The 26143-nt window shown below is 36.3% G+C and overlaps 2 pseudogenes; both read left to right on the forward strand.

Annotated features, from left to right (window-relative positions):
* The first annotated feature begins 247 nt into the window (after positions 1–247).
* Positions 248–2572, forward strand: LOC143869899 (LRR receptor-like serine/threonine-protein kinase EFR pseudogene; annotated as a pseudogene).
* Positions 2573–2631: 59 nt separating this feature from the next.
* LOC143869900 (putative LRR receptor-like serine/threonine-protein kinase At3g47570 pseudogene) lies at positions 2632–5772 on the forward strand (annotated as a pseudogene).
* Positions 5773–26143: the final 20371 nt, after the last annotated feature.

A 26143-nucleotide genomic window follows, 5' to 3' on the forward strand; every position in this document is an offset into this window, starting at 1 on the left:
CCTCATCCCACAATGAGAAGAAACCTAGACTCTTTAATCCAATTTATGAGGTTGATAACATAACGTGTACAGCACTCTATGACTTGAGTCAGGCAACTCAAGTCAAGAAAAAAACCTATGACTAGTGGAGATAATGATGCAATGCATGTACCTTTTATGTATATATATCATTGAAAGGTAGTGAGATGAAATGAAATAAAGAGAGAGAAATTCTGTAATTGTTCAGAACAAGAACAGCTGCAACTCAATGAAACTTCCAGGTACGCGTCACTGTGTGGTTTGTTTGTTCATCCTCTATGCATATCTCTTCTTTTTCATGAATGTATTACCATTGGAATCTACCTCTTTACTTGGAAACGAGACACATCGGATTGCGTTGATCACCTTCAAGAATGGGATAAGCAGCGATCCTGTTGGAGCCTTGAGTTCATGGAACCATACTCTTCATTTCTGCCAGTGGGAAGGCGTCACATGTGGTCGCCGTCATCAAAGGGTCATTTTATTGAACCTTAGTGGGAAGAAATTGGTTGGTTCCATATCTCCAGCCATATCCAACCTCACCTTCCTTACGGAATTCAACCTCCAAGAAAACAACTTCAAGGGCCAAATACCCCAAGAAATTGGCCGTCTATTCAGACTGCGATATATTAATATGAGTAACAATTTCTTTGAAGGGGAAATTCTAGCCAATCTCACCCTATGTACCCGCCTCCATGTCATTGATTTAGACAACAACAATCTGACTGGGAAAATTCCTGTCCAGCTTAGCACTCTACTGAAGCTCCTCTGGCTGCATCTAGGTCGAAATGATCTGATAGGAAGCATTCCACGCTCACTGGGGAACCTTTCATCTCTAATCGATATTTATCTACTTCAAAATCATTTGAAAGGAAGCATTCCGGATGAAATTGGCCGAATTGAGAGCCTAATATCCTTCTCTCTTTCTGCAAATGAACTATCGGGCACGGTTCCTTCCTCTCTTTATAATCACTCTTCTATAGAGACAATTGCATTGACCCAAAACGAACTACGCGGGAGGTTTCCACCGGACGTAGGGCTCTCACTTCCTAATCTTGATGCACTACTTTTAGGAGGCAACCAATTTACAGGACGCTTTCCAGTGTCATTATCTAATGCTTCGCAGCTAGAAATTCTCGACTTATCACTTAACTACTTTCGTGGACCAGTGCCTGAATGTCTTGGAAGCTTAAAGAATCTACGCAGCCTCTTGATGTGGGGTAATCAGCTCGGAAGTGGCAAATCTGATGACTTGAATTTTATCACTTCTTTGACCAATTGTACGAATCTAAAAGAATTGGTTCTAGACGAGAATCATTTTTGGGGCACCTTTCCTAGTTCCGTAGTCAATCTCTCGACTGACATGCTTAGGATATCATTAGGCCGAAACCAAATTTTTGGCAGCCTCCCTAGTGAAATTGGGAATCTCTTCAACTTACTGGTTTTATCTATCCGTGAAACTTTCATCGCGGTTATGATTCCCACTTCAATTGGGAAGCTTCAGAGCCTTCAACTACTGGACCTGGCAACAAATAATTTGTCAGGGCAAATTCCATCCTCCGTAGGCAACGCTACTGGATTAATCTCTCTCTTTCTACAAGAAAACCACCTACAAGGAAGCATACCTTCAACTCTTGGAAACTGTCAAAGTCTACTAATATTGTCATTTGCTCATAATAGCCTTCATGGTACCATACCAAAACAATTTATCATCATTTCCTCTTTGTCAATAGGACTTAACTTGTCTCAAAATTTTTTGACTGGCTCCCTCCCATCGGAAGTGGGTAGCTTGAATAATCTAGGGGTATTGGATATTTCTTGGAACAAACTGTTAGGTGAGATCCCAAGTACACTTGGGAATTGTAGGAGCTTGCTCATACTTCATATGGAGGGTAACTCCTTCCAAGGAACCATTCCTCCTTTTTTGAATGCTCTAACAGCTATTGAAGATGTTGATCTTTCATTCAATAATTTCTCCGGGAAGATTCCAAAATACCTTGAGGGGTTTCAATTTTTGGAATATATAAACTTGTCTTTTAATAATCTCGAGGGTGAAGTACCAAAACAAGGGATCTTTAAAAATGCAAGTGCTTTTTCAGTCATCGGAAACCACGACCTATGTGGTGGTATCCCAGAATTAAAGTTGCTTGCATGCCCCATCCAACCTAATGAGAAACGAGGCAAATCTTTTGTTTCCAGAGTAATCATCCCAATCGTAAGTTCGGTTTTATCCTTGGTTTCCTTACTATGCGTCATTGCTGCTCCCTACTGGACAAGAAAGTCAAGGAAAAAGCCCTCTTCCACTTCTGCAAATGAGGGTCACTATTTACAAGTTTCTTACTCAGAGCTCTTTAAAGCAACAGATGGATTCTCTTCGGCCAATTTGATAGGCGTGGGAAGTTATGGATCGGTGTATAAGGGAATTCTTCGGCGAGATGAAAGTGTTGTTGCTGTGAAGGTACTCAACCTTCAATTACATGGAGCTGCTAAGAGTTTCATGGATGAATGCGAAGCACTAAGAAACATTCGCCATCGAATCTTATTAAGATCTTAACTTCTTGCTCAAGTATTGATTTTGGAGGTAATGATTTCAAAGCTCTCGTGTTTGAGTTCATGCCAAATGGGAGTTTAGAAAAGTGGTTGCACCCAGAAGTAGATGGCCAACATCAATTGAGAAGTCTAAACTTCTCTAAGAGGCTAAACATTGCAGTTGACATAGCTTCTACACTGGAATATCTTCACCATCATTGCCATATATCGATCACTCATTGTGATCTAAAGCCAAGTAACATTCTTCTTGATGAAGACATGAATGCTCACTTAGGCGATTTTGGGTTAGCCAGGTTCCTTTCAAGAGTCATTGGCAACTCCTCTGAAGATCGAAGCAGCATGATTGGATTAAAGAGAACTATTGGGTACATTGCTCCAGGTAAAATTTCATTACATTTCATTTTTCTTTATTATTTGGTGAGTTTAATGGAATATTTGCAATTTAAAATCAGCAATGTAGCACAATAAAACCTATAGGCCTCTTTGGATACCACTAAAAACCATTTGCATATAATTTAGTATATAAATGATTATAGAGAGTATTCTGTCTCCCTTAGTTAATGGCATCCAAATTGAACTTAATTTCTCATTTACAAATAAGATTAACTTTAAGCAATCTTTGTTGCCTATAAAGGGCGATTCTGGTGGTATTCAAAGAGGCACTTAATCAGCAACTCTCAGCTAAAATTTTCAGTTGATAAGTAGCTGCACATTTTTCATCAAAGTGAATATAATTCCAAATAGCTCAAATATAAGCATTCTATCCATGTTCAAAAAGTAGACATGCATACAAGACCAAAAAGTCACATGAAAAATGGGTTACTCTTTTGGTACCTATGCCTCAAAACTATTTCTGTGTGGTTGGAATTTGAGGAAAATCTTACCAAAATTCAATAAAATTTCAAGTGTTATTAAAAGAATTGGGAAATTCTAAACACAAAAAACAAAAATATTAAAATAACCAAAACATTGATTAACTAAATTTCTCAACAAAAAAAAAAACCCAAAACTTTGCAAGATCAATATGTCAATATAATGGACCCATTCACCACAACGGTTCACATGTAAAAGGGAATTGAAAATGTAACCAAAACAACGGTAGCATTCCCATATGGTTTTCCACTATTCAATCTTTATTTGTTTCTATATTTTCGCTCTTTGATGTTGCTTAAGTAAAAGGTAAAATGAGTAAAATAATCTTTAAATTATTTTAAGAAATTGATTAATGATTTATATAACTATTCATAAATTACTGTTTTTTTAGTTTTATGATAATTTTCCCAAAGAATATAGGGCTTTTGGAATGTGTGCCATCCACATAATAAATATGAGAGGTGTTATCAACTTTCTCTTTGTTTTTACTTCCATGACGATTGAGTACTACACATCTCTCTCTCTCTCTCTCTCTCTCTCTCTCTCTCTCTCTCTCTCTCTCTCTCTCTCTCTCTCTCTTAGAATATGTGAGATATAACCGTTGGATTGGATGTAGATCTCACCATTGGATTATCTTTGTGGTAGATTAAACAAGTTGGTTAGATGGGGTAACTAGATATATTAGGCAAACAAATTAGATTAGCAATTAGATTAAAATAGGATGATTCTATCTTTATCTCTTTCCATAATTACTTCTTATCTTTCTATGTTTATCTTTGAGTGTTCTATATAATCACTCTGTAAGCCCAAGGGTTCCTCCAAGGGCTTCTCACACTTTCACCCATGTTTTGATGATTAACAAACACAAATTGATTAGCTTTGAATGACTAATATGTTACCTTGAGTGTTGGGTTGAAACATGATAAATTTAGCACATTAAATAACACAACACAATGCTTGGCTTGGAGATCCTTGTGTACATCACTTGAAGCAACTCAATCTTGATGGGCGCAAGCTTAAAATGCCATTTGACAAAAGATCCTATAAGATGGAATGAAGATTTGAAGACCTCATCCAAGTCAAGCATCGATCGGAGCATACTGAATGTCATGTTAAAGAGAAGACTCAAGTGATGTGGTTTCCGAATATAGGTTGTATCTCTAACATTCTTGATGTTTCCTCTATCAAGGCACACTCTCTTGGACCCCCCAAATTTCTATTTTTAATGTCCAAGAGAAAAGCAAAAAGGGTTGCAAAGTTTTTCCCAAAGTTTAAAATGAAAAATACAATTTTACAACCCGCGGACCAACCCTACCACCCCGGTCGACCAGCACTTGAAAGAGGTGAAAACAAAAAATGGTCAGAAGTTAAGTGGTAGGCGACCGACCCCCTCGGGGTGAGTGAAAATGTCCTATGATTTGTTCATTTTCCCAGTATATTTAGCATTCGTGGGAATTTGAGCACTCTACACTACAAGAATCTTATTTGTTTTCTTTCTTGTATGCATGTCACAATATCTTGTGCATTTTTTTTTTCAAAAAAGATATCCGTTTTGCTAGCAGTCCTCTTTCTACTTGAATTGATTTAACATATATTCGATTGTACTAGAACGACATGAAACTTTGGCCGTCTATCTACTCATTTATTGTAACTAAATTTTACTTTTTCTTTCATTGAGCCAAGTCATTAGTCCCGTTTAGCCCATAGTTTGTGATTGCTTATGCCATGTGTTCCTTTTAACACTAAACCCCTATTGTTTCTCATTGCATTGAGAAGGTTATCCTTTTTTTGTTTCTCATAATAAGATATCCTATTCTCTTTTAGTTTTTAATTAGCATCTTGCTTCCTCTGTCATAAAAAGGATAAGATATGTGTAAAATTGCAGAATATGGGACCGGTGGCCATGTCCCTATGGCCGGAGATGTGTATAGTTATGGGATTCTTCTATTGGAGATATTCACTGGAAAAAGCCCCACTGGTGACATATTTAAGGATGGCCTAAGCCTTCGAAAATTTGTTGAGTTGGCTTTTCCTGAGCAAGTGATGAATATTATAGATCCTTTACTTCTTTTAGAAGATGAAGACAGCGCTACCAACAATATTGGGAATGACAGAGAAAAGAAACGTCGATTTCAGGAGTGCTTGGTGTCACTATTGAGGATTGGAATTATGTGTTCTGCAGAATCACCAAAGGAACGAATGGAGATGGGATATGTTGCAAAGGAAATGAATGTGATCAGAGAGCGACATCTTGGTGTTAGGATCCATAGAGAGAGACAAAATAGGGCCTTACAGCCGGGTGAAGGTTCATCTTACCTTAGCAACTACTAAGAAACTTGATGGAAATGTTTTACCTCAATATCAATATCTTCGTTTCTTAATAACATACCAAGCTCATTCTTTGGATATATATATATATATGAGGAAATCATAGGACATTTTATATGAGGAAAGTGTTGGTGAGCTTAAGCTCACCAAACTTATGGTGCGCTTAAGCGCCCAATCACATGGGTGCCCACTTTGTTAGGATGATCCAAAGCATTCATTCAAACTTATGGTGCGCTTAAGCGCCAAATCACATGGGTGCCCACTTTGTTAGGATGATCCAAAGCATTCATTTGAAAGGCCCTTACATAGATGGGGTGTGTGCCAAAAATCAGCTCCATAGGATCATCCTAACCCATCCATTTGTGGTGGTCAAAATGGACAGACATTATTTGTCCACAAATCTGTCCATTTTTGCCCTCCACAAATGAGGGGTTAGGATGATCCTATCGAGCTAATTTTTGGGTCACACTCTATCTATGATAGGGCCTTGCAAATGAATGGTTTGGATCACCACAGAAAATGTGGGACCCATGTGATTGGGAGCTTAAGCGCACCATAAGTTTGGTGAGCTTAAGCTCACCAACACTTTCCTCTATATATATATATATATATATATATATATATATATATATATATATATAGAGAGAGAGAGAGAGAGAGAGAGAGAGAGAGAGAGGTTGCTGCACTCGAGCACAGAAACAGGGGGGAGGGGCCATTGGGGGGGTGATCCTAACCATTCATTTGGAAGGCCCCATCATGGATGGGGGGGCCTACCAAAAATCAGCTCCATTGGATCATCAATGGGTGTCCATTTGTGGGGCCAAAAATGGACAGATACTGTTTGTCCACAAATCTGTCCATTTTTGGCCCCACAAATGGACACCCTAAGGTGATCCAATGGAGCTTATTTTTTTGTGGACACCCTACCCATGAAAGGGCCCATCAAATGAATGCTTTGGATCCCATCCAAAATGTGGCCCCACCCTGTTTCTGTGCTCGAGCACCACAACTCTATCCTCATATATATATATATATATATATACTAACAAAAAACCATGTGCGATGCACGGGCCGACAAAGAAATGTATAAACCACATCATAGGTTGATCTAAACCGTCCATGTGATGGAACACAACATAAATAGGCTGTGCCCCAAAAATCATTTCCATAGGCTGATCCTAGCCCTCCAATCTATAGAGGTTTCCATAATTCCTCTTCAATCGGATGGTTAAGATCACCCTATAGAGCTTTTATTAAAAAAGCATAAAGGAGGGGAGTAAGATTGAAATTATGTGGCTTTAATGGGCGCCTTGGTTAAAAAGCATAAAGGAGGGCGTAGGATTGAAAATATGTGGGTTGAATGGGTGCATTTGTTAAAAAAAGTCAAAAAAAGTGATGTGTAATTCTCATAGAATTTTAAAAAAATTCAAAAAATTCTCTTCTTTTCTCTTCTACTATATAGTATACTAGTAAAAAACCCGTGCGATGCACGGGCCGACAAAGAACTGTACGGATCACGTCATAGGTTGATCCAAACCATCCATGTGATGGAACACAACATAAATAGGTTGTGCCCCAAAAATCATTTCCATAGGCTGATCCTAGCCCTCCAATCTATAGATGTTTCCATAATTCCTCTTAATTCGGATGGTTAAGATCACCCTATAGATTTTTTATTAAAAAACCATAAAGGAGGGGGGTAAGATTGAAATTATATGGCTTTAATGGGTGCCTTTCTTAAAAGCATAAAGGAGGGGGTAGGATTGAAAATATGTGAGTTGAATGGGTGCATTTGTTAAAAAAAGTAAAAAACAGTGATGTGTAATTCTCATATAATTTTGAAAAAAATCAAAAAATTCTCTTCTTTTCCTCCCAGCTTATAGTAGTAGACTAGTAGAAAACCCGTGCGATGCACGGGAGAGAGAAAAAAGTAAATGATGTTAGAGGCAGTCTAAACTGAAAGGAGCCATTGCAAAAAAAGTAAATGATGTTTGACCTTTCAGCTTTTATTAATGTTTAGATGTGGTCCTAAAGTGTAGAATGCAATATGAATAATATTTTTTGGGTAAAATTAAAAACAACAACAACATAATAATAATAATAATTTTTTACTTTTCCAATGATTTCTTTAGTGAAACCATAAAGTTATTATTCTTCTATTTTTTTTCTAAAAAAGAGCCCTATTTCACCTGGCATATGCAGGATACACTTGAACAAAGAGCAATAGAAGTAGAAACAAAAATGACATTGATACCCAGCACCAAACAAATTTCCACATAAGACAAAACCACTCTAAAGGCTTTTTGAAATTCAGAAACTCTGAAATTTTGAAATTCAGGTCCTCATTAAAGCTAAAAATCACCAACCAATGTGAGAGACAAAGCAAAAAGAAGTCCATTTTCTCCAACAATATGTTCTCTTTCTACAATTCAAACAGGAAATTAAGGGAATGCTTAAACTTTTTCAAGGGAGCAAGGATGGTAATCTGCCTGAATTTTGCCTCAAATTCCCCTGTCAGGTCCTCATTAAAGCTAAAAATCACCAACCAATGTGAAGGCTAAAGCATAAAGTAAGTCCATTTTCTCCAACAATATGTTCTCTTCCTGCAATCCAAACAGGAAATTAAGGGAATGCTTAAACTTTTTCATGGGAGCAAGGATGGTAATTAGCCTGAATTTTGCCTCAAATTATCCTGTGTATGGTAATCAAACATATGCAAATACGTCATTGCCTAAGTACATGTTAGTATGTTACTAATTCGATGATCTTGTCTGAATTCCCATTGAGTCTGATTTATATTTCTTAGGTCTCTGATGGGAAGGATCATCCTTTGGGTGAATGGGTCATTAAAATTCCCAGAAATATTATCATCCAATTATATAAGTGTACGTAAAATGGAGAAACCTTATCAAAATAAAGGATCACTGACACCATTTCCAACATGGGGTGGAAACGATGGGTCCTTTTGTTAATGTCATTAGTGGGATTTCTTGAAACTAAATCTGTAAAACACCGAGAATCCCCCAAAGTGGAACAATCCTTGTAGTAATTCATTGGCCGATGGGGAAGCTATTGAATGAATGACCTTTTGGGTATACTCTTTTTCCAATTTTTTTGGGGTAAACAATTCCTAATATCTGTCCTGCAGCTGGAGAACTCATCTCGACCAAAGAGAATAGAAAACAAACCCTAGAACGGAGATACAGTCAAAGAGAACATAAATTAACAAAAAGCATGAATAAAAAACTAACAAAAAACAAAACTCAGAGTACAGGTAAACTCCCCAACAAACCTCACAACAAAAATTAACAAAAACCAAAATAAAAAACCAATCAAAACCAAAACCCAGAGCAAGCTAGCTACCCATATTGCCGATAAGCATTCATCGTCTGAATCACTCATGAAACATTGATAACAGCATCCCCATCTATAAAATCTGACAATAACCAATCAAAACCAAAACCCAGAGCAAGCTAGCTACCCATATTGCCGATAAGCATTCATCGTCTGAATCACTCATGAAACATTGATAACAGCATCCCCATCTTTAAAATCTGACAATATAACATTTCCCATAAAAATAATTCACCGGAGGAAATTATAGGAGATTAGAGCGAGCCTATTAAGGAACATAGCTACAACTGGAAAGTATTTGTAATAACAATGTGCAGAAAAAATATGGAAATGAAACAGAAAATACTGTTGATTAAAGAAAAATTAAGCCAAAAAAAAAAAACAACAATAAAAGAAAGCAGTTGCGATTTTTTCTTAGCACCTTTCCAAAAGCCTCTACTCTTTTGATGAGGGATTTTTTTAGAAGGAGAAGTTTCAAGAAAATCAAACCCCTAAAGTACCGGGTATAGTACAAAAAAATATTATAATTCTAATCTTCTTAAAAAATTTACATGGAAAAATTGAATGAGAAGGAATAGCTTTAGAAGGCACCAACATAGCCTTAAGATAAGACAATTTTTTAAAAAAATTCAGAATTCGGGTTATGAAAAATAAGAAAAAAACAGCAGGAGTCGATATATATCATGATCCTGCAAGAAATAACAGTTAAAAGAATATGAAGAAGCATCCATCAGAGGGAGAAAGTGAAGCTAAGTTTCACAGATAAGAGCCTGGAAAATAGAGGCATTACCATTTCAAAGTTTAGAATAGCATCTACCAAGAGCAAAAGTTAGTAGTATGATCTCATCTAGACTTGAGAAGATATACCATATTTGTTTGAAGTCTGGATGAAGATCATACTATTAACTCTTATTGTTGGTAGATGCTACTGAATAGATGTATTTCTTGTGACTTAAAATGAGTTTGATACACAATGCAGTCATTGAATTTGAAATTAATCACATATGCTGATGAAAATAGTGATGAACCTAGAGAGTAAATGTAGCCTAGAAAGCATGCACTAAACAGCTAATGATAAGGAGCCATAGCCATTCGGTCCATTGAAAATATCCCCAAAAGCCTGACAAAAAAATTCAGGTACATGTATATCTAAGAAAAAGAAACTGCATAGAATTCTTTATGCTGGTAAGGAATGGCCTAAAAGCAAATAACACAATGCTAGGAAACTATTAAGGAAGCCGGTGTCAGTATTCAAGTGATTTCTTCTCTTCAATGAAGTTTTAAAAAAAAGTTCAAGGTAAAAGAAAATTTTGAAAGGATCCTCCAAAGCATACCACCTGATTTCTGACTTGATTTCAAGACAGGATCTAATTCATCTTCAGGGTCTATGGTCCCAACACCGTGATTTCTCAAAATTATTGAAGGCATCAATAAGTTCTACGACTAACAGTAGAAATGTAAGTAAAATAGAAAAATGGGAAACTAAAGAGAAGATTGCTTACAGAAAAAATACATAAATTTGAGGAGTAAAAATTAAATAAAAAATTGAAACAACCAGTTACTCCAAAAGCTTAAGCTGTTGGAGAAAGGCTTTTTTAATCTTTTATACTTTAACAAACCAAAAAAGAAACTGAGAGTTCAGAGTACCTGCCAAGATGGAGAGTATACCCATGGCTGCAATGGCAATCTCCAAGGGCTTGAACATGGCCACAAAAACTGGTCCTTTTGTAAACTAAATTAAAAATGGTTTACATAGCATCCACTTGTGAGTGGTGATAGGAGGAGAAAAGGTCTCAAATCTTGGTATCACAATGATCAGAATCTCGGCTTTTTCGATTTAGAGATGGGTTTTGTCTTTAAAAAAGACTCGAATAGAAAAGCACTCAAATAAATACCTCAAAATGGTAGGGCTTCCAAAATAGTAGAGTTTCCACAGAGATAGAAGTGAAGATGACCAATGGCATAGTTTCACTTCAGAAAGAAGAGGAGGGAAAAGGTTGATGAGATCTAAAAATAGAAACAAAAAACCCTAGGACTTTCCAAGTGAAGGGGTTTTGGGTTTCAACTTTCAAGATGGGTTAAGTTCTTGAGATGAGCAGGAGAGAAGAGGATGGTGTTGGAATTTTAAATCGATTACGAAATCACCTATCCCCGATGCAGGCATCAGCGTGGGAGGATCCTCTTGCCAGCAATGAATCTTTGGCCTCTTCCAGAAAGAGAGAGAGGCTAGACAAAGGGTTTTTCGATGGAAGAGAATGGTTTTCCGCAGAGAAAGCAAGGAGGGCATCTTCCGAAAAATAGGTGCGGCGGTGGGGAGCAAGGCCAGAGAGACAGGGGAAATGTGACGGTGGCCATGGAGAAAGAGCTCTGTTCTAGGGTACTCGAGAGAGAGGGAGGGAGAGAGAGGGGCTCGTAAAAAGGTAGGGATAACCTTGGGGCAGCGAGCGTGTGATAAAATCGATAGAAGAGGATGGTGTTGGAATTTTAGGGCATATGAGAAAGAAGATCACATGAGCAGAAGAGAGAGATGTCGTGGGAATTTAAGGACACAGGAGGTATTTTTCACTCAGATGTTTGGAATTTTAGGGCATAAGAGGTATTATGTGTTTGGGGGTGATGTGTAATTCTCATATAATTTTCAAAAAAATGGAAAAATTCTCTTCTTTTCCTCCCAGCTTATAGTAGTAGATAGATATACTAGTAAAAAACCCCATACGATGCATGGGGCAACGAAGAAAAATTAAATGAATAATAAAAAGATGCCCAATCATGATTTAAAAAGTATAGCATAAATTGCTGATATATTGATGTTGAACCCCCAATCATTTATGAGAAATAAAGGTCAAATTAAGAAATGGAAGCTATCTTTTGATCACAACATGTACTAAGATAAAATTTCGTAGCAAGTTGCCAGGCTACGAAAGAGTTCGTACTGCTTAAAACTAAAAGGTTATTCATGTAATAGATGACTGGATATTATATGATTGCATTAACCTAGTACAGAGCTTCAATTTGCAATTTAATGTAGTAAGAAATAGAAAATGGCAATCAGACAAAGACCAACTACAAATTTGTCGAAAGAAAAATCAATCGTATCTATCAGCACAAAGCTAGCAACACTGTGTAGGGAACGTAAATAAGAAAAGAATTTGGAGATGCCAAAAGTTTATGACCATCACCCACAATATTTCTACATCGACATTGGTCACTGATGCGGACACATCAAGTATATGGTGCTGATCTTTTATTACAATAAGAAAGTAGTAATCTTGTGGTAACTTGATAGAAACATTTCCAATAATTTGAAGTAGCTCTCTTGTTTCTGTAAATAGGACTGGGCTGAAGAGGAAAGTAACATTTGTATTTCTAAATTTTTTAAGTTGTAGAAATTCATATAATGAGAAAGCATGTGTGACGACAGAAAAGGATTCAGTATAATTGAAAAGCCCGATAGGTCGATAAAAAAACGAAAACATACTTTGCATGTAGACATGTAAAAGTGGCCAAAATTTTAAGAAGCAAACCATAAAAAAACAGAGAGAGATTACTTCCTTGTTACTTTGGTAAAATAAATAGAAATAAAGAAACAATTTGCAAATAGACATGTAAAACAAACAATCGAAAGGTAAGAACTTTTTGGAAAAAAAAATCATTTCCACACTATTACAAAAAAAATGCCTGCAATCCAAACAAGACCTTAGTCAATTTATTGAAGCATATCCCTAATTTTAGATGTACAAAGGGTATTCATGCCCTTCCTGAACTCCAGGAGTTTAAGATTTTCAGATTAAACAAATTAAACCCGTGACTCATTTGCTAAAAATACAAAACATAAATATATGCCTAGCAACCAAAGTAAGACTAACCCAAATAAAATTTCCACATGATGAAGCAGATGGGGGTGTGCAAAGATTATGGAATATTTAGAGGGATATCATTATAAATTGAAGGTCCCTCTAATTAAAACATGAACTGATATGGTACAAACCCAAGATCACGCTAATTCTAGTAGAGTTAACATTGTATATAGGAAATCGTACGTGATGGGTCGTTTTATTTTCTTACTGTGAGCATTCATATGGCACAAAGCCAATAGAAGGTCAAGCCAGACCATAGGGATAGAATTGAGTACCTCAAACATTTGACATCTTTAACCAGCAACAGAAACCAAAGTCAGACACCAAGAAAGACTTAGCATAGCTAAATACGTTCCATATCCCTGAAAAAAAATATTCAAGAGTGCACTTTCCTTATCCTGCTATTGACCAGATCAACTTGTGTTGACTCGACAAAACCCACTCTACTCGTAGTAATCTATGACCAGCCTTTGAAAATCGAGTATATAAAATGTGTATTTGAAAGGGTTCCTGGTATTTTATCAATAACAGCCTATCAAAATAGCTCTCAAACGACAAAAATCATCGATGATGGAGGTCTTGGTACTGTCCATCAGGAACACTACCTGATGGAGGTGTTGGTACAGTCTAAAATCTAAATGGAAGGTATGGGTGAGGAGCAATCACATCAGTGAAGTCAGAGAAAAAGAAGAGTGGCAGTTGGATGAAATAAAAAAGAAAATCAAAATCGGAGATACTTCTCACTTGCATACCCAGAATGTGAGAAATGTCTCACAGCATAAGTAAAAACCAAAACCCAGTTTATCAATTTTGGATGGGACATGGGTAATTTTAGTTCAAAGAACACTAAATTTATAGCATCTAATGGTGAAGCAAATGAGTATTTGAACTTGCACATCGAATGGTGAAGCAAATGGTTTTTGGAACTTAGTTCAGTTTTAGAAGAGTGCATTAGTGTTTATACATTCACAGCAAAGACATTATCATGGAACAACTCTTAATATCGGTTATGTAAAGATGCTCTTCCCATGGTGATCTATAACAGGCCTAATAAAAGATAAGATGCAATATACCAAACTGACTTGAACCAAGAAGATTCAGTAAGGAAAGAAGACTCAAAACACAAATCATTCCACATTTCAAACTTCAAATCAACAACTGTTTGTTGTTTAAAAAAGGAAGAACATTTACATTATCGGATTTTCTAAAAAAAATATATCGTCCACTACCAAATCAATTCTGAAACACCCCTAATTATGTTTATGAATTACAATTTGAAAAAAAAAACGGTTTGAGTCAAGTGAGAAGAAGAAGTTTACGGACAACCAAGTTTACTAAGTGCATAAAGTGAATCCATTGCCCTCCTCTTTATTTTATTACAAGGAGAAAGGAAAATTAAAAAAAGGTTGTAATTCAAAAATGAAAGAAAGGAAAACAATTTTTTTACCTAATGCATGAATATGTGACTCGTGGATCAAATTGATGCAAAAAATTGCTCTTAATCTGCAGGGTAATTTATAGCTTCAATTCATCTTGATGTCAAAAATAAAAGGCCGCACATCAGAATCAAAACAACCTGTGTAAAAAGTACAGGAAAACAAAGAAAATCAGCCCAAGAAACCCAAATGAATAATCTGCTGAACTTTGTTCTGTTGCCAATGAAACCAAATAATTAAGTGGACGGAAAAGTAAAACAAATTTGATGTCTTGGCAAAATAAGTTAGTTAATTCCCATGACAAAGTGCAACAATAAAACAAAAAATGGCCGTAATCCGTCCCAATAAAATTGAAGAAGTGAAAACCCCAAATGAAACCCGCAAAGATAACTAAGAATAATAAATCTAAAAGCAAACAAAAAATGACCCTAATCCATTTAGACCATGGAACCTTGGAATAACACAGAATAAGAACCGCATCATTAACTCAAACCATTAGGGTTCAAGAAAGAGAAAGCACCATGCTACATTATCTCAGGGAAGTACAAATTGAACCATAAAATCATGGACTGAACAAAACAGAGTGCAAATAGCATAAATAAATAAATAAATTGCTGATGATCAAAAACAAATAATTATTCTAATATGAAGTACTAAACATGTATATTATACACCTAAAGAACTGTCATTCGAATTTTCCATCAATATAGAAGTGTTTAGATGCTTATCCTCTTTAATAACATCTATACCAAGGACAATTGCTCCCTTGTTAAGCGCATATCTATAAATCCTTAAGGTTGATTATAACTGACGAAACACTCATTCAAAACAAAATATAAGAGAATTGGAGCATGCATCCATATAGACTATCCATGAAAAGATAGTAAGTGGAATCTATGTTCATAAGCCATAGAGCTAGTCTTAGTGTATATTGGAGAACATTTCTTCGAAAAGAATGATTCTATGAAATGCATAAACTATTTTTCTGAAACAAAAAACTTAACTGCATAAAACCCATTGGTTAAAGCACTGATTTTTGAAGAGTACCTGAAAATCGAAATTATAATACTCATCAAGATTTTAAACTTTCTTGGAAGCATGTATGCATGTATATATGTGTTTATATCCCCAAGAACATATGATTGAAAAGAAAATGGGAATTCTCACATACCCATTTTGTAGAAATAGAAAACAAATCTCTTTTTTGTGCTGTATGTTTGGTGGGATGGTGGAACAATAGTATTTTTCTTCTCTGAAAATGATTTGAAGAAACATATTGTTTCCTAAATGATCTGAATCTATAGTCGTCTCTTTAAACTGTTAAATCTAACATGAACAACTTAAATAACCAATCCTTAAGTAAACCACCTTATTATGATTGTACAAAGCATATCTAGATGTCTGTACAAAGCCAAAGCAATTGAAATTCAACATCCAAGGTACAGCATTGACTTCAATTAATTCGCATTACAAATGGAAGACAAATTTGAAGAAACACAATTGAAATAATGAAGAAAACAGAGTGAGAGAGTATCTTTTTATTCTTTGACATTATGAATGAAAGTAACATGTTATCGACTTTTTTATTTATTTAAATGGATAACAAAAGTCTATTGCTAAAGAAAAAAGAAACCAAATGGGATTTAATACATGTGGATGAAACTCAAATTGTAAATAGAAAAAACAAAATAAACCAACTAAAATTTGATATCCTATAGAAAGCAACCCAGTTCCTAGCATTTAGAAGCACCTTTGTGTAGAAGAACATGAAAACATCACCAATAAAAATTGCAAATGAAAAGAGGTTGCCAGGTAATCTCTGAGGAGTAAAACTGTTAGATTTTGATCTTCAAAATCTTACTTTTTTGGTCAAAAGATAGTGTTTGGAAAATGCTTTCGAAGTGTGTTTTGGAAAAGGAAAAACTTTTCTTTGGAAATAGTTGCTTTTTGCAAGAGAAAGAGAAGAGTGCAAAAGTGGTGTGAAAAAATAGCCCCGTACCGACTCATGAGAAAGAAAAAGTTTGGCTTATAAAGCTAAACTCTTTTCTTTACTTTATTATGGTGTACAATGGGTCTTAGCCATTGGTTGAACCGCGGGACGGTGCAACGCACCATTTGTACACGCGCGCCACGCTTTTTTAGGCGCACTTTACACTTCGCTATGACTGTTGGATGGTGTCCCATCTACTCAATGGTCAAAGGCCCAAAGGATGCGATCTGCACCATGGATGGGCAATCTAGCGGTTCGGAGTTGGTTTTTTACACAAGCCAACGGTCACTCCACGATTGATCTGATCCGTAGAGTCGCGATTAGACACGATCTAATGGTCGAATTCAAACCCACTGAAAGGATGTCCAGAAAGGGTGTTTTCCAACGGGAAAAGCCACTAGAAGCTCTATAAAACAGTAGAAAATACTCATACTATAGAGAATTCGGATTTCTACTTTGTCATACCCAAAATTGTTATTTCCAGCACAATTCTCTCTCTCTAAACCCCTACAAAGTTTCTGTTTTTACTGTTTTAGAAGTTCTCTTCAAGTATTCTGTTTTCTGCAGAAACAGAACACTTGGGTCTCAATTACTTGAAAAATTCAAAGGTGATTCAGGCTTTATTCAGTTCAGTGCAGAACGTCGTCAAGCAATCGGTTTGGAACCGGGCTTCATTGAATCTTGGAGGCGAGTTCGTGGTCCCCTTTGCACACTACTGGTGGGGGCGAATATCGTCTTAAGGAGAGCGTTTACGCGCCTTGAAGCATCTTCTTATCTTCTTCTCGACCACTACACGGATTCTTTCCAACAAAAACCCCATTAGCTATACAGGTATAGATATATAGGATATAAAGGATTGATCCATCCAATGTAAAAAAACAGAGAAAGCATTTGAAGATACTCACAATTTTAGGCTAAGTAACAAACAATCATCATCAGTGAAAAATAGAGTATTCTCATTATATAAGAATTCAAATAAGCCAACATTGCTTGCTGATCTCCGTGTACTCCAAAGGTCTTTCATTCCACTTGATCAATTACCTACAAACACAAAAGCCATTCACAAATAGTTCAAACAAATAAATGGAGATTATAAAATGGATAGTAAGAGCCAACAAAATCATGATGACAGTTCTTGTTCTCAGGAATTTTTCAAGACAATGTAGAAATTTTCCTTAGGATAAGACAATATGCAACTGTTGAGGAGTTACAACTACTGTAATTGGAGGCATGAGAAACCCGAATCATTCTAGATTAAAGGGAATCGGGAAATTTGTGGATAAAAATGAAAGGAGAAAAAAAAGCCAATCATTCCAGAATAAATGAAAAGATAAAATGGAATCTGTGTAGTAAACATTTTAAATTGACTTGTGATAAAACATCTGAACATGAAGAGATTGTGAAAAACTGACAGGGTCAGCGAGGGATTTTCTAGGTGAAATTTCTGCTTTTGCGTGACAGAGCATGAGGTTTTTGATCAAAGGAGAAAGACCAACACGGGAGAAGAGAGCAGATCAGTGGACACGCGGGAAGGAATACACGTGGATGGAGTGGAACTACCCTACGTGTTAATCCACAGAGTTTTAAAATAACTCAAAAAATTCTTATCTTCTCTCTTCTGCTATATAGTAGATAATATTAGCAAAAAACCCCGTGCGATGCATGGGCCGACAGTCCACATCATAGGTTGATCTAAACTGTCCATGTGATGGAGCACAACATAAATAGGTTGTGCCCGTAAAATAATTTCCCTAGGCTAATCCTAGCCCTCCAATCTATAGAGGTTTCTATAATTGTTGTTCCTCATAAGGTGCCCAGAATTCGCCAATATTTTTACAGGTGTCCTGCATTCGTAATATCAAACTTTCTGTAATTTGACCCGCACATAGTGAATAAGGAAAAGTAGTTTTTTCGTCATTGTTAAGAGTGCAACTTGGGTCTCAACCCGACCCAACCCAACCCGAGGAACCCATAATTTCCAACCCAACCCGATTTCCAACCCGACTGGGTTCAACCCGACCCAACCCGATTTCCAATTCGGGTTGGGTTGGGTCGGGTTGACCCGATTTGACATGGTACCAATTGTTGACCGCCTCAACTCAAGCCGGGTTGTTTAGGATTTTGAGAACCAATAGTGAGTCACCAATAATAAGTTTTTAACTCACAATCGGTTCTCAAAATCCAAACCAAACAGGGACTAACAATTAACAAAGGAAAATGTTATCCGCACTACTATATTTTGATGATGACACTCTTCACTTTATTAAATTACGGTATGGCCCGCACCATAGGATTATCCAAACCGTCCATTGTGGACTGTGGAGACTATTTCAATGTTGAAAAAGAAAAACACATATACAGAACTTCTTCAGATGGAACCCGACCCGACCCGATTTCCAATTCGGGTTGATTTTTCCCAACCCAATCCAACACGATTTGTGAAAAAGCTTAACCCGACCCAACCCAAATTCGGTTTGACCCCGTCGGGTTCGGGTTGAACCCGACCAGCGTGGGAACATCCAAGTAACAACGATGGTTTCAAATTATATATAGTGCTAATGTCCTCACTACCATATTTTATAATGGCACTACTCACCGTATTTTGATGATCTCACTCCTCACTTTATTAAAATGTACGGTATGACCCGTACCAGAGGATGATCCAAACCGTCCATTAGATGGGCCATTTCCTACATAGGTTGTGCCCTAAAAATAATTTTCATAGGTTGATCCGAACCCTCCGATCTATAAAGGGTTATAGGTTAATCCAAACCGTCCATGTGATGGAATACAACATTAATGAGTTGTGCCCATAAAATCATTTCCATAGGTTGATCCTAGCCCTCCAATCGATATAGGCTGATCCTAGCCCTCCAATCGATAGAGGTTTCCATAATTGTTGTTCTTCTTCAGGTGCCCGGAATCCGTCCATATTTTGCAACTGTCCTGCATGAGTAATATAAAGTAGTTCTTTCGTCATTGTCATATGTCTTCACCCCTTCTTGGTAGTTTTTTTCCGTAATTATCATAGACAATTACCCTGTGTCGGTACTTTTCGTATGTAGATTACGATTTTACCCTCAAATAATTTAGAATAGAGATAGATGTTAGATATCAGCAAAGGGGTTAATGGTAAAAGAGTAATGCTGACGTGTAAATCTCAGATAAAAAGAAAAGAAATTCCTTTTTTCTCTAGCTATAAGTAGTAGATAATATAATATAATATATTAGTAAAAAACCCCGTGCGATGCACGGGCCGACAAAGGACTGTACGGACCACATCATAGGTTGATCCAAACCGTCCATGTGATGGAACACAACATAAATCGGTTGTGCCTGTAAAATCATTTCCATAGGCTGATCCTAGCCCTCCAATCTATAGAGGTTTCCATAAGATGTTGTTCCTCTTAAGGTGCCCGGAATTCGTCAATATTTTTCAAGGTGTCTTGAATCCGTAGTATTATGTAATATGTTCACAAATATTCGTAGTATTATGTTAGAATATGTGAGATCTCACCAATAGGTTAGATTAGGTAGAATAAAATCACTTCTTCCAAGATTTGATTTGGATTAATTGGGGAAGATTATGCAGGCAGGCTAGATTAGGTATTGAGATTATCTTCTCATATCCTGTCAAATCTCTGTCCATAAATCTTGTGATACTAGTTTCTATGTTTATCCTCTTGAGTGTTCTATATAAACACTCATTAGGCTTGATTGTAAGATAAGAAAAGATTAGTGGAAATCTTCAATATTTTACATATTATGTAACAACTGCCCCCAATCCGTAATTTTACGTAGAATATGTTGACTACGACCACTTTTTTAGTACAAAAGGATAAAGGAGGGGGTAAGATTGAAATTATGTGGCTTTAATGGGTGCCTTTGTTAAAAAGCGTAAAGGAGGGGGTAGGATTGAAAATATAGGGGTTGAATGGGTGCCTTTGTTAAAAAAAGTCAAAAAAGTGATATGTAATTCTATTAGAATTTTGGGAGAAATTCAAATAATTCTCTCATTTTTTCTTCTGCTATATATATATATATATATATAAACACACACACACACACTAGCAAAACACCCCGTGCGATGCACGGGCCGACAAAGAATTGTACATACCACATCATAGGTTGATCTAAACCGTCCATGTGATGGAACACAACATAAATAGGTTGTGCCCGGAAAATAATTTCCATAGGCTGATCCTAGCCCTCTAATCTATAGAGGTTTCCATAATTGTTGTTCCTCTTAAGGTGCCCAAAATTCATCAATATTTTTTCAGGTGTCTTGCATTCGTAATATCAAACTTTCCGTAATTTGACCTGCACATAGTGAATAAGGAAAAATAGTTTTTTCGTCATCGTTAGGGGTGCAACTTGGGTCTCAACCCGACCCAACCTTAGGAACCCATATTTTCCAACCCAACCCGATTTCCAACCCGACTGGGTTCAACCCGACCCAACCCGATTTCCAATTCAGGTGGGGTTGGGTCGGGTTGACCCGATTTGATATGGTACCAATTGTTGACCACCTCAACTCAAGCCGGGTTGTTTTGGATTTTGAGAACCAATAGTGAGTCACCAATAATCAGTTTTTAACTCACAATCGGTTCTCAAAATCCAAACCAAACAGGGACTAACAATTAACAAAGGGAAATGTTATCCGCACTACTATATTTTGATGATCACACTCCTCACTTTATTAAAGTACGGTATGGCCCGCACCATAGGATTATCCAAACCGTCCATTGTGGACTGTGGAGACTATTTCAATGTTGAAAAGAAAAACACATATACAGAACTTCTTCATATGGAATCCAAATTCGGGTTTCGGGTCGGGTCGGGTTGCCCGACAGCCCAACCCGACCCGACCCGACCCTCTTTTTCTTTTTTGTCAGTTAGTATTAGGTTGGGGAAATTATATGATGCCCGGCCGTGAGAATATAAAGGGCTGGTATGGACAAAACCTGCTGCCTTGGTTTTTGAACCAAGGAAAAGTCAGAAAAAGGGCTTTCTCTTGGATTAAAAATCAAGGGAGAGATGGTTTTCTCTCCCGCCCTTTATTATCTCACGGCCGGGCATCATATAAGTTCTCCTTAGGTTATTACTTTTTTCTTAGCTGTCATTTGCATGAGTTGAATGTATAATACATAATCTGCCAAGAAAAAGCAGACGCGAACACATAGGATCATCCAAAGCGTCCACTTGATGGGTAAAATATTTGCAATTGATGATTCCAACGTTCTGTTATCCGCATGAATTGAATCTGTCAAGAAAAAACCAGTTGGAAATGTACTAATGTCGCCACACCATAGGATGACCCAAACCGTCCACTTGATGGGAAAAATAGTTCCAATGGATGTCTCCGAATTCTCTCGATCATCCAAACCGTCCACTTGATGGCAAAGATGGCAAAAATATTTCCAATTGATGATCCCAACGTTCTGTCATCTGCAAATATTTCTAATGGATGCTCCCAAATGTAACAGCCGGCACGCGAAATGCCTTCTGTGATAGTCACAAAAATAATAAAATTTCAATTTATGATAATATGCCACTAGATTAACCATGACTATATTAGGGTAGTGATATCCTCCCCCCGTCCCCCTCGGATGGGTATCCCCTCCCCCCTTTTTAACAGATATCATTAAGATATATCATGGGGTGGAGGCGCAACCGTTAACTCCAAAAGCCTAAAAAGTTAACAATTTCTGTTAGAGGGGGAGGGGGGGGGGTGTTATCACTGCCTGCCCCTATATTATTTCCCATTAACCTGTAGAAAGAAATTTGTTCCCTAAGGTCTTGTTTGGATTGCAAGAAAAACTTTTCTGATAGATATCAAAATTTCTTTTCTCCCGAGAATCGGAACTAATATGATTATGGTTAATTTAGGGTAATATCATCATAAATTGAAGGTTTTTCTTTGCTTCAAATATAAGCAAAAAAATAGCCCATTCATTACTTTGTACATACTTTATGTACACTTTAATTTAGAGTTTAATGTTATTCACATTTTTAAAAAACTTTTCCACCACCATTTTACTATTACATTCCCATTTCCTCCAAATTTCCACAGTTTCTATTTCTTTCTCTTTTTAAAATAACAATTGTATCTTTATTTTTAAATTTTTTTTCTCGTCCGCGGATCGCACGGGGTACTTTACTAGTGTGTGTGTGTGTGTGTATATATATATATATATATACTATATCGCCGAAGAGAAATTAGAGAATTTTTTGAATTTCTTCCTAAATTCTGTGAATTAAACACGTCAAGATGGTTGTGTTTTTACCGTTTATGGTTCTTCCCATATATCGATCCACGCATTTCGTGGGGGTAGTTTTGCCCTTTCAGTAGCCTTACCCTTAAGGAGAAAAAGACTGAATTAATGTAATGTAACACGTCAAGTTGGTTGCAGAGATATTTTTGATATTTTTTAGTCAACGTGTCAAATCGTTCTAGAGATATTTTTCCTTCTTTGTCTCTATTGAGTATTGACAAAAGAAAAGAAAGAGGCATTCATTTCTTCCAGAGATATTTTACCTTCTTCTATCAACACAAGAAAAAAGAAACAGAGGCCTTCATTTCTCCTCTCGCTCATGAGGGCACGAATAGGGAAGTGGATTTGATCCAAATTTCTAATTGGTTTGATGATGCATTCTGTGAGAAGATCAGCATGGTAGCATTGGGTGAGACTATTATACCATACTTTGGGTGCAGTTCCATCAATGTTCATACTTGTGGCCATGTTTTAGCTAAACTGAAATAATTCTCCTGAGTAATGAGTGCTCTTGCATCTCATTGTCAGCCCCTTATCCTAGAAATTTGGAGAATATGAATGCTTCAACTATGCCACATGCAGAAAGCTTTTGGAAAAGTTTGGGAAAGAAAAATTACATTCCTCCACAGTATTACACATGAAAAAGGTAACTTGAACCATTGAGTTCAAGATTTAATTTAAATTTTTTGTTGTTTGAACAATTTTTTTTTTAAATTATTGCCATTTGTACACTTTCATTTATTTGAGATTGTCATTGTTGTTTTCCCTTTGTACCCTGTTTAGATTGCATAAATTTTCTGCAAAAGTTTCAAAAATAATAGCTTCTCCAAAGTAGCCTGATTTCCCATTGTTTGATTAGACATGAAAAAAGCAACTTATACCATATACAGTTTATGCAAACAAGTGAACATATGCCATTATCTAATGCATTAGGAAACACAACTAAGCTTCGGCCTAGTTCGGAATGCAAGAAAAATATTTCTAAAGAATTTTTCTTAAGAATTTTTAAAGACTTTTTTAAAAATGTTTTTCTTAAAATTTCTTAAATTTTTTACTTTCCATAATTTAGAGGGAAATGATATGTTTATGGTTAATTTAAAGGGATATTATCATTAATTGAAGGCCCCTCTAAGTAAAAATTGAATAGGGTTGGTGTAAGTCTTCTTTTTTCATGTGTAAGAAAGGTAGGAACTTTTACAAATATTTTCATTTCCAAACTTTACGAGAAAATTCCTGCAATCCAAACAATCCAAACAGGGCCTTGATGAGTTTGTGGATTTAAATTTGTTATGTTGGACCATCGTCCCCTTCATTATGGTTTGTGAGCATTTTCTAACCATGTTTCTTGGTAGATTCATATCTTTTTTCATTTCATGAATACTCTCTGAGTAATGTATTCAAAAGCCTATAATTTTTCCATGAAATGATTACTTCCTTAATTTCATTTGTAAATAATTAATATCCCTATTTTGAGAGCCCTGTGCCTTTTTCATTGTCTATTGTTTATATTATGACTCAATTTAAAAATTCATAGTGTTATGGGCGGAAATCCAGGCTATATTTGCCCATATAGTTTTATTCCATTGAACCACTTTACTTTTTATTAGTTTTGATTTTTTTAGTTGGTAATGGTTTCTTGGATTTTAATTTATCCTGCAAGACAGAATTAAGTAATAAAAAATCTATAGGGTGATCTTAACCATCCGATTTAAGAGGAACAACATATTATGGAAATCTCTAAAGATTGGAGGGCTAGATCAGCCTATGGAAATGATTGGACGGTTCGGATCAACCTATGATGTGGTCCGTACAGTTCTTTGTCGGCCCGTGCATCGCACGGGGTTTTTTACTAGTATATATATATATATGCAAGAACATGAACTGAGGTTTTTTTTTGCCCTTCATATATATATATATATATATATATATATATATATATATATATATATATATATATATATATCTAATACAATAAGCTGGGATGAAAAGAAGAGAGTTTTTTCAATTTTTTTCAAAATCACGTGAGAATTACACGTCACATTTTTTGACTTTTTTTAACAAATGCCCATTCAACTCATATAATTTCAATCCTACCCTCTCCTTTATACTTTTAACAAAGGCACCCATTAGATCATATAATTTCAATCCTACCCCCTCCTTTATGCTTTTAACAAAGGCACCCATTAAAGCCGTATAATTTCGATCTTACCCCCCTCCTTTATGGTTTTTTAATAAAAAATCATAAGGGTGATCTTAACCATCCGATTTAAGATAAGAGGAATTATGGAAACATCTATAGATTGGAGGGCTAGGATCAGGCTATGGAAATGATTTTTGGGCTACAACCTATTTATGTTGTGTTCCATCACATGGACGGTTTGGATTACGAAGACACGTGTACTCTCGCATGAAGAAGGCCTGTTTCATCCTTCCTAAATTGCAAAATGACTGCTAGAACCTTTTATATGTGGTTCTGTTTGTCCTTTATGGCACACACATTAAATGCAATTTCTGTTCGGATCATTGTAGTTCTTCTCAAATTGGAAAAATGTCCATCTAACCCCTAACGATGACTGTACTTTACCCTTCGGCACCAGCTTGGGACTCTAAAATGCCTTATATAAATGAAGTTCCGATAAGGATAAGGACATCGCAAGTAATTGAAGGACCATTTTAGGATCTCTTGCAAAGGATTCAAATGGGCCTCATTGAATTAAGCTCAACGTGCAACGAATCAACGCGCCAATGCTTAGCATCCCCAAGAAAGTCACACTGTGTCATCTGTTGTTTGAATTTCTTACATCAAATTCATGATTTCCAGGTTCTAGAAGGTTCTACTGAAATAATTTTGCATTGAATGGTTTGAAATTACTCAAATGCTCTCTACCTCTATAACAACTTTGATGTCTGTATGCTCTGCTATGAAATAGTAAACAAATAATGGCCCATGAGTTGCAGAAACTCTCAAGTGAGCCAAATGGGCTGGGTTCCTAAGTTCAAGGGAGTTGGATTTCTAATTTTTGGGAAATTATTTCTCTTCATCTCACTGATTGCCATTTTCATTACATCCTTCCTTTCACTCAGTTCACTGATTTGGCATTTCTTTTCTTGGTTTTTTGAAATTTGAGAAAGTTCTAAGTCTTCATAGATCCTTCAAAAAATTGGGAACTAACCACCATTTCTTGAGAAGGTTGAAGGTTTGGTGCCCTGGGCATAAACAAGATTTCATTGCTATTGTTTTTGCTTACAACAGAGCATCCAGAAGTTCCTGGCAACATGAGTATATTAGTACTACAATCATACTACAAGATGGTGTAAATGACGCTACAACAACCTATTCTATACCAGTTTTTTTGTGTTCTGTTTGCTACAGCTACACATTCTATCTTTTACATTTGTCGGGTTTGAAATACCTCTATTTATGTAGCTACTTTGTCTGCAATTTGATTCATACTATCATTG

Source organism: Tasmannia lanceolata, unplaced genomic scaffold (genome assembly GCF_043159265.1).
Source record: "Tasmannia lanceolata isolate RefF3 unplaced genomic scaffold, GAP_Taslan_0.1 ptg000003l, whole genome shotgun sequence".
In the NCBI taxonomy this organism is placed as follows: Eukaryota; Viridiplantae; Streptophyta; class Magnoliopsida; order Canellales; family Winteraceae; genus Tasmannia; species Tasmannia lanceolata.